This window comes from Schistocerca serialis, chromosome 8, assembly GCF_023864345.2.
Source record: "Schistocerca serialis cubense isolate TAMUIC-IGC-003099 chromosome 8, iqSchSeri2.2, whole genome shotgun sequence".
Taxonomy (NCBI): domain Eukaryota; kingdom Metazoa; phylum Arthropoda; class Insecta; order Orthoptera; family Acrididae; genus Schistocerca; species Schistocerca serialis.
In genome coordinates this window covers 273,025,385-273,037,989 of record NC_064645.1, presented here as the reverse complement: position 1 = coordinate 273,037,989, position 12,605 = coordinate 273,025,385, and the positions used below count along the sequence as shown (strand labels likewise).

The following is a 12,605-nucleotide window of genomic DNA, read 5'->3' as shown; positions in this document are numbered from 1 at the left end:
TAATGTTATTGTCTGGGGAGTTTGGTGGCCAGCGTAAGTGTTTAAACTCAGAAGAGTGTTCCTAGAGCCACTCTGTAGCGATTCTGGACGAGTGGGGGTGTCGCATTGTCCTGCTGAAATTATCCAATTCCGTACGAATGCACAATGGACGTGAATGGATGCATGTAATGAGACAGGATGCTTGCGTACATCTCACCTGTCAAGAGTCGTATCTAGACGTATCAGGGGTCCCCTATCACTCCAACTGCACAGACGCCGCACCATTACAGAGCCTCCACCAGCTTGGGTAGTGCAGTGCTGACAGGCAGGGTCCATGGACTCATGAGGTTGTCTCCAACCGTACACTTCCATCCGCTCGATACAGTCTGAAAGGAGACTCGTCTTGTTTCCAGTCATCAACAGTCCAATGTCAGTGTTGACGGCCCCAGGCGAGGCGTAAAGCTTTGTGTCGTGCAGTCATCAAGGGTACTTTTTCCGGCCGCAGAGATGTCGGATACCGGATCCCGATATTCACGGTGCACTCGTGAAATGGTCGTACGGGCCTCGCGGGATTAGCCGAGCGGTCTAGAGGCGCTGCAGTCATGGACTGTGCGGCTGGTCCCGGCGGAGGTTCGAGTCCTCCCTCGGGCATGGATGTGTTTGTCCTTAGGATAATTTAGGTTAAGTAGTGTTTAAGCTTAGGGACTGATGACCTTAGCAGTTAAGTCCCATAAGATTTCACACACATTTTAACCCTTTTTTGGTCGTACGTGAAAAACCCAAGAGCCGGCCGAAGTGGCCGTGCGGTTAAAGGCGCTGCAGTCTGGAACCGCAAGACCGCTACGGTCGCAGGTTCGAATCCTGCCTCGGGCATGGATGTTTGTGATGTCCTTAGGTTAGTTAGGTTTAACTAGTTCTAAGTTCTAGGGGACTAATGACCTCAGCAGTTGAGTCCCATAGTGCTCAGAGCCGTTTGAACCATTTCTTTTGAAAAACCCCACTTCATCGCTACCTCGGAAACGCTGTGTCCCATCGCTCGTGCGCCGACTATAACACCACGTTCTAATTCACTTAACTCTTGATAACCTTCCATTGCAGCGGTAGTAGCCGATCTAAAAACTGCACCAGACACTTGTTGTCGTATTTGGCGTTGCCGACCGCAGCGCCGTATTCTGCCTGTTTACATATCTCTGTATTTGAATACGCATGCTTATAGCAGTTTCTTTAGCGCTTCAGTCCGCCCCGATAGCTGAGTGGTCAGCGCGGCGGTCTGTCACGCCAAGGGACCCGGTTTCGATACCCCCCTGGGTCGGAGATTTTCTCCGCTCAGGGACTGGGTGTTGTGTTGTCCTCATTATACTTTCATCACCACCAGTGGAAGGCAACGGGAAACCACCACTGGAATCACTTCCCTAGACGCTCATGCGATGGACCTGTCTGACGAGGCTTCCCGCATGACAAGACCTGGCGTAAGGCAGAACAGAAATAACAAAAAAAAAAAAAAATTGCGCTTCAATGTGTAATGGCAGATGCGCCTCTCGTGACATATAAATAGCAATTCCGTATTACATACGGGTGTCCGGATAATGTTGATCAGATAGTGTATATGAAAACTATGTAACATAATAAGAAACTATCAGCAATAATGTCTACCTACAACGTGAAAGGACTACAACATTGGAAACATTGTTATATCGTCATACGGTAACAAACCTGTGTTACAGGTTGCCTTTCTTCTCACTTTGTTCCTAGATATTGTTGCTAATATTGCTAACTGTGGTGCGCTACTTTCGCTTATAATTGTGTTCGTATTGTTTCTCTGTCTTGTAGGGTGATCTTAGGGATGATCATTACTGACTAGAAGTGTTAATCAAATCAAATCAAAAACCCTCCCTGCCAGAGACTGGTATAAACATTATAACTTCAAGCATCGTCATCGCATATACCTTCATCGTGACGATGTCGGACTTCATCACTGCAGGTATGAGTTGTCGCGACCGAATTTCTGGGTGCTGACGCGCACTCGGGTGAAACGGCGGAGAAAGTGCCAGAAGTTCGAAGGTCCGCTTCCGATCGGCGAGCGCGGCCGTTCGGCCACGCCCCCTATCAGGGAGCAGCGAGTGCTGATTGGAGCTGTGCTTCCGCGTTATAGAGACGGCGCTGCAAATTGACAGGGGCGGCGATCGGGACCCGGCACGTTTCTCTCGCTAGGAATGTGAGGGATCAGAGGCCAGCCGGGGCGCTATTGCAGCTGCGCGCTGCGTCGCCGGCCTCCTGAATTGCTAACTAAGTGTCTCGTTTGCCTGGCTGCCTGCCCCGGGGTACGTGTCTGACGTAATGTGGGACCACTTGTTAACTGCGCCACAGCGGGCTCCTGACTATCAAATACAACCGCACTTTCGCCACAAAACACACACACACACACACACACACACACACACTGTATGCTAGCCGGCCGATGTGGCCGAGCGGTTCTAGGCGCTTCAGTCCGGAACCGCACTGCTGCTACGGTCGTAGGTTCCAATCCTGCCTCGGGTATGGATGTGTGTGATGTCCTTAGGTAAGTTAGGTTTATTTAGTTCTAAGTTCTAGGCGACTGATGACCTCAGAAGTTAAGTCGCATAGTGCTCAGAGCTATTTGAACTGTATGCTATGTTTTGCACCGTTCCAACCTTGGCGTGCTAAAACTATTTTTAGCCTGCTTCAGCAGTGTTTATACTCCAAAAGGCACGATGAAGATGCCAGGATGCGATTCATTGAGGTAAAATTAAGAAAATGTAATTCATCCCAGAAACAAACAACTTACCACACACTTGCCGGACCGATTCTTGAATACTGGCCATCAGTCTGGAACGCTTAACAAGTAGGATTAACCCTGGCAGTACCAAGGTGGGTGGGGTTGGGGTGTACTTTATGCCTACCTTTTGCAAATGTTGTAATTTAATCATGTGTTTTGTTCTATAGAATAAAAAATAGGTTTTTAATTATTTCTTTTACCAGATTCCGTAATTGTATTCGTTTCCCAGTCATACTTAACCCAAAAATTTAAGTCTTAGTAGTGGATGTTGCTTTTTTACAACAACTGTTCACTCATATTTTCAGGTTCAAGACTCCTCTTACATATCAATATATTTTTAAAAAGTATGTTGTTAATAAAAGTGAACAACATTCACGAAACTTTGAATGAAATTTTCACTCTACAGCGGAGTGTGCGCTGATATGAAACTTCCTGGCGGATTAAAACTGTGTGCCGGACCGGGACTCGAACTTGGGACCTTTGCCTTTCGCGGGAAAGTGCTCTACCAACTCTCAGGAGAGCTTCTGTGAAGTTTGGAATTAAAGCTGTGAGGACGGAGCGTGAGTCGTGGTTGGGTAGCTCAGTTGGTAGAGCACTTGCCCGCGAAAGGCAAAGGTCCCGAGTTCGAGTCTCGGTCCGGCACACAGTTTTAATCTGCCAGGAAGTTTCATTCACGAAACTTGTTTTTTTTATTTTATTTTGTGGCGGGCATAAAGTGCCCTCCTCCTTACCGTGTTACGCGTTATGCAAATTGTGACAGTATTGTTAAGATTAATGGAAGATATAGGGAAGAACCAATAATGCGTTTGATTTCGGGACCGTTTGGCCAGGACGACTGCGTTACGAAGATGCTCAACAAACTCCAAAAGCAGTCGCTACAAGAGGCGCTATGCATCACAGAAAGGTTTACTCATGGTACTCGGTGAGCGTATGTGCCACAAAGAGTCAGTCAATAACTTACCCTCTTCTACACCACGCTATGTGGTCAAACGTGTCCGGACACGCTTACGTAATGCAGAATTGGCCACTAGATGTCACGACTGCCGGACTCGCGGTATAAAATGAGGCGCGGAGTACTGTGTTGTCAGCAGAGAAGCGCTAACACCAGATCCGGTCGATCGAGAGAGATCAGTGACTTCGAACGGGGACTACCAATTGGTTGGCACCTGAGTAACAAATCCGTCGGGGACACTTCAATCCTCCTAAGGCTGCCCAAAGTCGACTGATGTAATTCTTAAGTGGAAACTCGAAGAATGGCCCACAGCTAAGCCTAGATCGATCAGAAGTCATATACTGCTGGACAGGGACCGTCGAGCATTGCGGAGCGTGATAGTAAAAAGTCGCCTGTGAATTCTTAAATGCTACCGGCAGTGCACTAGTACAATGACAGTGCTGAGGGAAGAACGGTGGACTATAGTCGAGCAACTGCCCATAAGCCACAAATTTCCTCAGTCAGTGCAAAACGACACTTGAGGTGGTGAAAGGGCGACGACACTTAATAGTGGATGATTGGAAACGAGTGATTTGGAGCGATGAATAACGCTGTATCCTGTTTTGAGCTTGAGAACGTTACCTGCCGTCGTGTGTAGTGTCAACGCTGAAGTACGGAGGAAGTTGTGCTACGGTATGACCGTCTTTCTCGTGGTTAGGGCGTGGTCTCCGTATTGCGCTTAAGAAAACGCTCAGTGCTGAAGGACATCAATACACTTTACAGAGTTGTGTAATGCGTATGTAGAGAAGGAGTTTGAGGGCGATTATTCTTTGTATCAGCACGACAATACGCCCTATCGTAAAGCAGCATGTGTGAGGCAGTGGTTGGTGGACACAACATTCCTTAAATGGACTGGCCTGTTCAAGAGTCTCGACCTGATGCTAACTGAACACCTCTGGGATGAGTTCGAATTGGGTGCCATTTCTCCACCGCAGACATTCAGACACCTCGATGAAAGCGTCCGGAGCAGAGTTCAAGATTTCGTTAGGAGTTCAATTTTCATTAGGAATGGTTTTGCTCCAGGTGGAATGCCCATGCCTCCGCCCAACCTTTGAACTGAAACTGAAACCCAGACCTTTGCATTAGTACTTTTCCGCACTTACTTAGTTTTTTTTTTCAAAATTTTATTTAATAAATTATAAAATTTTTCGTATTTACATGACAATGCGAGAAATTGTCATAAAACGTTAAGTATCACCTCGAAAATAAAGTTACCTAATTAATATTTTGTTTGTTTACAACCATTATACAGTACCGTAGCACACTGGTAGAATAGTTAAACTCCATTGATAAATTGAGGATGGGCAACACCATTTTATTTTAACTACTCCTACTCTAGCGGCGTCCCAGGGTACTGTGTCGCTGTGTTCTCAATGTGTACCACAGTTGTAGACATGTATCTGCTAGATATATGCACCTGCTAATAAACAAAAAACTATCACGTAACTTTATTTTAAGGCTTTAATTGAAACTTATGACTACCTTCACAAACAGACTCATTTTAAGAATAATTGTGTAGACTGCAACACTGTTGCACTTCAGTCTTTACTGTGAAAATTTTGGGAATGCGCGTTTCACTTATTATGCTGCATGTTTCTCTTCTGTTGGATCGGAGTCTGTAAACACGGTTTGTTTGAGGCTCCTAGCCACCCATTATGTTCGTATGGATTTCTTCTAATGGATGAAATGAAATATTTGAAGTGACAAAATTGCATGTTGTAGACACCAGCAGCTGAACTTCGTCCAAAACTAATGAAGATTTATAAGGAGATTACTCCATTTACATAGTTAAGATTTGGGTTAGTGAATTATGTCCGGGTCTTATTTAACTTGAAGATGATCCTAGTGGAGAAAGTCTTAAAACTGCAACCACATATGTCAACCATTACGTCATCCCTTTGTTCCTTTACCTGTCTAGAATAACTAGGTGAAGGTCGATATGTCTTACACAATTAGTATATTTCAGCTACGTGGCAATTTCTATGTGAGGAATAGGTTCGTACAATGCATAAGCTAAACGAAACATTTTTTGCCTTTTTTCACATTCGTATAACACAAAAATATACACTTCATGTCCAAAATGCATCTGCACACAAATGCATGAGCTGCCCTCACGTATTCTGACACTGCTTTAGGTGTGAACAGATTACATATGTAATTTTACTTATACAAAATTGTTAAGGCTTTCGTGGCCACTTGTTGGCAAACTGCCTATTGGCTTCTGTCTCGGGTTCTTCGGCTGACGTTCACCTAATGATTTTTCTGACGTTTCGCCAGCACGAGTGGCTGGCATTGTCAAAGCTTCACCCTCCATTGCCGCCACCGGCAATGGAGGGTGAAGCTTTGACACTGCCAGCCACTCGTGCTGGCGAAACGTCAGAAAAATCATTAGATGAACGTCGGCCGAAGAACCCGAGACAGAAGCCAATAGGCAGTTTGTCAATTTTACTTATGTTCGAAACAGGCTTATGTCTGTTGAAGTTATTTTTTTGGTCTTGACTCAGCCGCAGGACTGACATTTTCATTTATTAGTGTCTGTGACTTCTGAAGAAGGCTATATTATTATAGCAGAAACCATGGTCAAGGTTTAAAATAAATGTAATTTAGTCCAACTATGGGCTGTTTTTCATTCGAAACAATTTGTAACGGTTGCTGTTGTCGCTGCCATGATGAAAATAATGACTTTCGAAATGTGATGCTACAGAAGAATGCTGAAGAGGTACTGAGGAGATACTGAATAGAATTTGGAAGAAGAGAAATTTGTGGCTCAACTTGACTAAAGAAGGGATCGGTTGGTAGGACATGTTCTGAGGCATGAAGGGATGACCAATTTAGTACTGGAGTGCAGCTTGGAGGCTAAAAATTGTAGAGGGAGACTAAGAGATGAATACACTAAGCAGATTCAGAAGGATGGTGGTTTCAGTAGGTACTGGGAGATGAAGGAGATTGCACAGGGTAGAGTAGCATGGAGAGCTGCATCAGACCAGTCTCTGGACTGAAGACGACAACAACAGCAGTCCCAGTCGATCTCCAACCGAAGCAAACTAAAGAAACCACTACTGCACCGCGAGTGTATTTTCGTCCGGCACAACCGTCATTGTCTTTTCGTAACTTATACTGTATGTAGCAATACGTTAGTTGACTGAGCTAGCGTCGATGCTGCCGGAATGTAACAGTAAACCACATCGTAGTGCACGAAGCCTCTCTCTACCGGACTAGGCAGTCTTGGACACAAAAGTTCATTTAACGGATATTCACAGCTAAACAACTTCGTGTTGAGTAACGAACACCCCTGCAGCTGTGTGGTTACTTTTATTTAAAAAGCACAAACGGTTTCGTAACCTTAGTTATGACATTAAGCGAAGTCAATTGCAACATGATTCTGGAGTACAACTGATATTAAACTTTGCGATATTAAAGCCTGCAGAAGGTTGCAGCGCTGCCCTGTACTCCCTTCTATATTAGTCCGTCAGGGGCTGCGACGTGATACTTAGTATGGAGAGAAATTCTAGGAGCCGAATGCGCATGTCCGTGACGCTTTCATGCATACTAAACCAATTTGTGACGAAACGCGTTGCTCTTCTTCGGATCTTCTCTTTTTCCACTATCAGCCCTACCTAGTAAGGGCCCTAGATTGAGAAGCAGAAGTATCTGTCGAACGAGAATTCCGAAATGTACCTCCTTCGAGGACGGATTAAACCCACTGAGGTTTCCTCCGGCGAAAACCGGTCTGGTATCTCCCTTCCATGGAAGACCACGTTTTCCCAGGCAAGCACATAACAATGATTTGCAGATGTCGAACTCGACGGCCATAAAAGTGTGGAAATTCTAGTAGCGTTCTGTGCCCGGATAGTTGGTGTTGTATTTTCTCTGCATTGGTGACACGTGAAACGAGGCGGGCACAGAAAGCTCGAATAGGAGGCGGTAGGTGGTCGCCCGGTGTGTAAGGTGAGACGCGAGGTCCCTGGATGAAAGTGCTCCCCCGAGAGTTTCTCTGGCAGAAATCGGACACGGTACGGCGGGGTGGCGCGCCTACAGGACGGGACGCCCAGCCGTCGCTCTCCGTCCATCCATTATCGGCTGTCAGCGACCGGCTGCGTGACGCCGCTTAACAGACCTCGGCAGCGTCGTCACGCGTGTCTCAAAGGACGGCAGGCACTGCAGATGCATCTCGCCTTTTGCTAGGCGTGTACTGTCTGCCGCAGGGGGGCCGCATGATGTCATCTAGGACGGAGGTTCATCGACCGACTTACAAATAATTTCAGGCATGCCCCAAGAGCTTCACAAAACTTTAATAATCGCAGGTGCAGGTGAAAGACTTACAGATGCGATTGCGTTTGTGGATTAGCGACTTTCTGATACGGTGCGAGTGTGTGTAGAATTTCTCTTATCCGCGTAGACTTCTACGAGTATCTATTATTTTAAAACTGAATTAACCCCCTAACCTACGCTCTACGTTTCAACGGTCCCACCCGACCGACATACCGCAGGTCTGGCCTGAGAAAACATTTCATTCGACTGACGTGCCATCGGCCAGGCTCGTGATAATCACATTTGGCCCGAATACCGGACAACGACTCCAGTCTTGATGGCAATAAAATATTTATCGACAATGGTAACCGGTTTCTGTCAAAATGTGATCACCTTGAGACCATTTTACACCATGATGGCAGGCGGTGCCGATGTACTACACTACTAGCCATTAAAATTGCTACACCGCGAAGATGACGTGCTACAGACGCGAAATTTAACCGACAGGAAGAAGATGCTGTGATATGCAGATGATTAGCTTTTCAGAGCATCCACACAAGGTTGGCGCCGGTGGCGACACCTACACCGTGCTGACATGAGGAAAGTTTCCAACCGATTTCTCATACACAAACAGCAGTTGACCGGCGTTGCCTGGTGAAACGTTGTTGTGATACCTCGTGTAAGGAGGAGAAATGCGTACCATGACGTTTCCGACTTTGATAAAGGTCGGACTAGCCTATCGCGATTGTAGTTTATCGTATCGCGACATTGCTGCTCGCGTTGGTCGAGATCCAATGGCTGTTAGCAGAATATGGAATCGGTGGGTTCAGGAGGGTAATACGGAACGCCGTGCTGGATCTCAACGGCGGTCGAGATGACAGGCATCTTATCCGCATGGCTGTAACGGATCGTGCAGCCACGTCTCGATCCCTGAGGCAACAGATGGGGACGTTTGCAAGACAATAACCATCTGCACGAACAGTTCGACGACGTTTGCAGCAGCATGGACTATCAGCTCGGAGACCATGACTACGGTTACCCTTGACGCTGCATCACAGACAGGTGTACTCAACGACGAACCTGGGTGCACGAACGGCAAAACGTCATTTTTTCGGATGAATCCAGGCTCTGTTGCAGCATCATGATGGTCGCATCCGTGTTTGGCGACATGGCGGTGAACGCACATTGGAAGCGTGTATTCGTCATCGCCATACTGGCGTATCACCCGGCGTGATGGTATGGTGTGTCATTGGTTACACGTCTTGGTCACCTCTTGTTCGCATTGACGGCACTTTGAACAGTGGACGTTACATTTCAGATGTGTTACGACCCGTGGCTCTACCCTTCATTCGATCCCTGCGAAACCCTACATTTCAGCAGGATAATGCACGACCGCATGTTTCAGGTCGTGTACGGGACTTTCTGTATACAGAAAATGTTCGACTGCTGCCCTGGCCAGCACATTCTCCAGATCTCTCACCAATTGAAAACGTCACGTCAATGGTGGCCGAGCAACTGGCTCGTCACAATACCCCAGTCACTACTCTTGATGAACTGTGGTATCGTGTTGAAGCTGCATGGGCAGCTGTACCTGTACACGGCATCCAAGCTCTGTTTGACTCAATGCCCAGGCGTATCAAGGCCGTTATTACGGCCAGGGGTGGTTGTTCTAGGTACTGATTTCTCAGGATCTATGCACCCAAATTGCGTGAAAATGTAATCACATGTCAGTTCTAGTATAATATACTTGTCCAATGAATACCCGTTTATCATCTGCATTTCTTCTTGGTGTAGCAATTTTAACTACACTACTGGCCAGTTGTGTAGTTGACGTTCGTCACCACCGCCTGCCATCATGATGTAATGTGGTGTCAAGATAATCACATTTTGACCGAAATCAGCTACCATTACGCAATAAATATTTTATTGCGGTTTTTAATTTTAAAATATTACATGGAGACCGCTGATATACTCCAAGAGAAATACTCTCAAAGTTACTCTATAAATGCTCTCAGAAATTACTCTACCTGTTACCCTTGTGACTATGTTGATTTTGTTGTTGTGGTCCTCAGTCCGAAGCCCGGTTTGGAGGAACGCTTCACTTAAGTGTATCCTGTACAAGTCTGTTCACCTCTGCCTAAGTACTGCACACTACATCCGTATGAACTAGCCATGTATCCAATCAACCGATGCGCTCTTTTAGCCGTGTTGTGCCATAAATTTCTTTCTTCGCCAAATCGATTCATTACTTCCTTTCTAGTTACGCGACCTAACATTCTTCTGTAGCGTACACGACTACGCTCCAAATAAACACATTCATAAAAGATTACCTAACACTTAAAATTATATTTAATGATAATAAATCCCTCTTTTTCTTGCTATTGGCAGTCTGCATGCTACATCCTCTCTACTTCGGCTGTGGTCTTTTATTTTGCTGCCCAAGTAGCTCAAGTCATATACTACTTTTAGCGTCAAATTTCTTAAAATAGCTCCTTCACGATCGCCTAATTTAATTCGAGTACATTCCATTACCCTTGCTGTTCTTTTGTACATGTTCATCTTATAATCGTTTTTAAAGACAGTACCCATTTCGTTTGAGAGCTCTTCCATGCTGTCTGTGACAGAATTACATTGTCACCAGCAAACCTGAAAGTTTTAATTTCTTCTTCCTTAACATTAATCGCCTTTCCAAATTTCTCCCTTTCTTCTTTACTGCTTATTCGTTGTACAGATTGAGTAACATCGTGTTTCACTCCCTTCTCAACTACTGCTTTACTTTACTTTCATTTTGTTGTTAGAATTACAGTCTGGTTTCTGTACAAGTAGTAAATAATCTATCGGTACCTGTATTTTATCCCCGCTGCTATCAAAATTTCAAAGAATGTAGTACAGTCAATACTGTTAAAAGCTATCTCTAAATCTACAAATGCAATAAACGTAGGTTTGCCTATCTTCTGAGGTAGGTCGTAGGGTCAGTATTGACTCGCGTGGTCCTAGATTGCATTAAAAATACCTTCGCGCGAGTGTAACGCGGGATGTGTGTCGTGCTTTCGTTGGCTGATGGCACAAACACGCTATTGACACTGCGGCTGAACGTGATCTTGGCTCTTCGCCCTTGAACTTCTCCGGTGTGCTGCTCAGTCCTACCTCAGGTGTCGAACTAGCGAGATGAACTGTAAGTCAGTAATGACACACAACTTCCGTGAACTATCTAACGGTACCAACTTTTCAAGTTATCAGCAAAATGAAGACCTCCTCGCAAAGGATGCAACATAAAACAGGCACTTGTTTATCACTGTTTTCAATGCATCCGGTCACATTCCTCAACGTACAGCGAGCCTATATGGCACATTAAAAGAAGAATTGTAAGAACCACGACAGCAGGGAGTCTATCAGTACTATAATGTGCAACCTGCCCCGTCTGCGAGATCGTGGTTTACGACCTGAAAATGCAGTTGAGGATACGTGAATGCTAAGGATTTATTTCCATAATGAAAAATTCCCTGTCACCTCTACAGGACAGGCGTCAAAGACTTCTCAACCTGTCCGTGCGATCGGATATCGGAATCTGATTCAAATCACCCTTTCTTTCCCCGTGAGGTGTACTGCGATCAGCACGTCAGTAACATAGAAGAGACCAACGAAGTTAAGCATCACTTTTCCACTAGTACCACCAGTATCTCGACATCAGAAAATGCAAAATGAACAGAATCTTCTGGAATTTACTAAGAAATTTTAACCTACACACATATAACTAATGTATTTACTCAGGGAACTCTGTACCGCGTGCTTTGTATGACCGTATACATTTTTAAACATCATCTGTACAACTTGTGTAACATGGTGCAAGTTGCGTGTTTAGAACTCCAAATATCAACGACAATGAAACAAATATTAGAAAGAACCTAATCGCATTTTACCGATTTTTTTCGCATACTGGAGAAGTTACTAAACGCTGCGATTATTGTCTAGCGGAAGAATCTTATAGAAAGTCTGCCCCGATAGCTGAGTGTTGGCAGCACGGTAGGTCAGCGTGCTCGGTCAGAGGGTTAGCTACCCTCTGTAATAAAAAACTGAGTGAACGGATCAACAAAGAACCTGAACGGCTGTCATCGGACGTCCGCCACGAACAGATTCATCGACCAATATAGAGCAAAATGAGAAACATGCCGGCACGGTGGCTCAGCGTGTTCGGTTAGAGAGCCGGTTGGCCTCTGTAATAAAAAACTGAGTGGAATGATCAACCACCGAACTTGAACAGGATGTCTTGCGACGTCCGCAACGACCAAACACAACGATCAATAACGAACAAAATGCCAAAAAGAAAAAGTGGTCAGCGTGACGGATTGCCGTTCTACGGGCCCGGGTTCGATTCCCGGCGGGGTCGGGGATTTTCTCCGCTCAGGGACTGGGTGTTGTATTGTCTTCATCGTCATTTCATCTCCATCCGGCGCGCAGGTCGCCCAATGTGACGTGGAATGTAATAAGACCTGCACCAAGTCGGCCGGACCTGCCCCGTAAGGGGCCTCCCGGCCAATGACGCCAAATCCTCATTTCCATCTAATAGAAACAGCCAACAGAAGTCTT

At 45.6% G+C, this 12,605-nt stretch overlaps 1 protein-coding gene and 1 non-coding gene across 4 annotated transcripts in view; both read left to right on the top strand.

Moving 5' to 3' along the window:
- LOC126416382 (uncharacterized) overlaps positions 1 to 12,605 on the top strand; it is an 822,286-nt gene that overhangs the window by 635,627 nt on the left and 174,054 nt on the right. The gene's annotated exons all lie outside the window — the stretch shown is intronic.
- Trnas-cga (transfer RNA serine (anticodon CGA)) lies at positions 3,346 to 3,420 on the top strand. Its single transcript has one exon. It is a non-coding gene; the product is annotated as a tRNA-Ser (tRNA).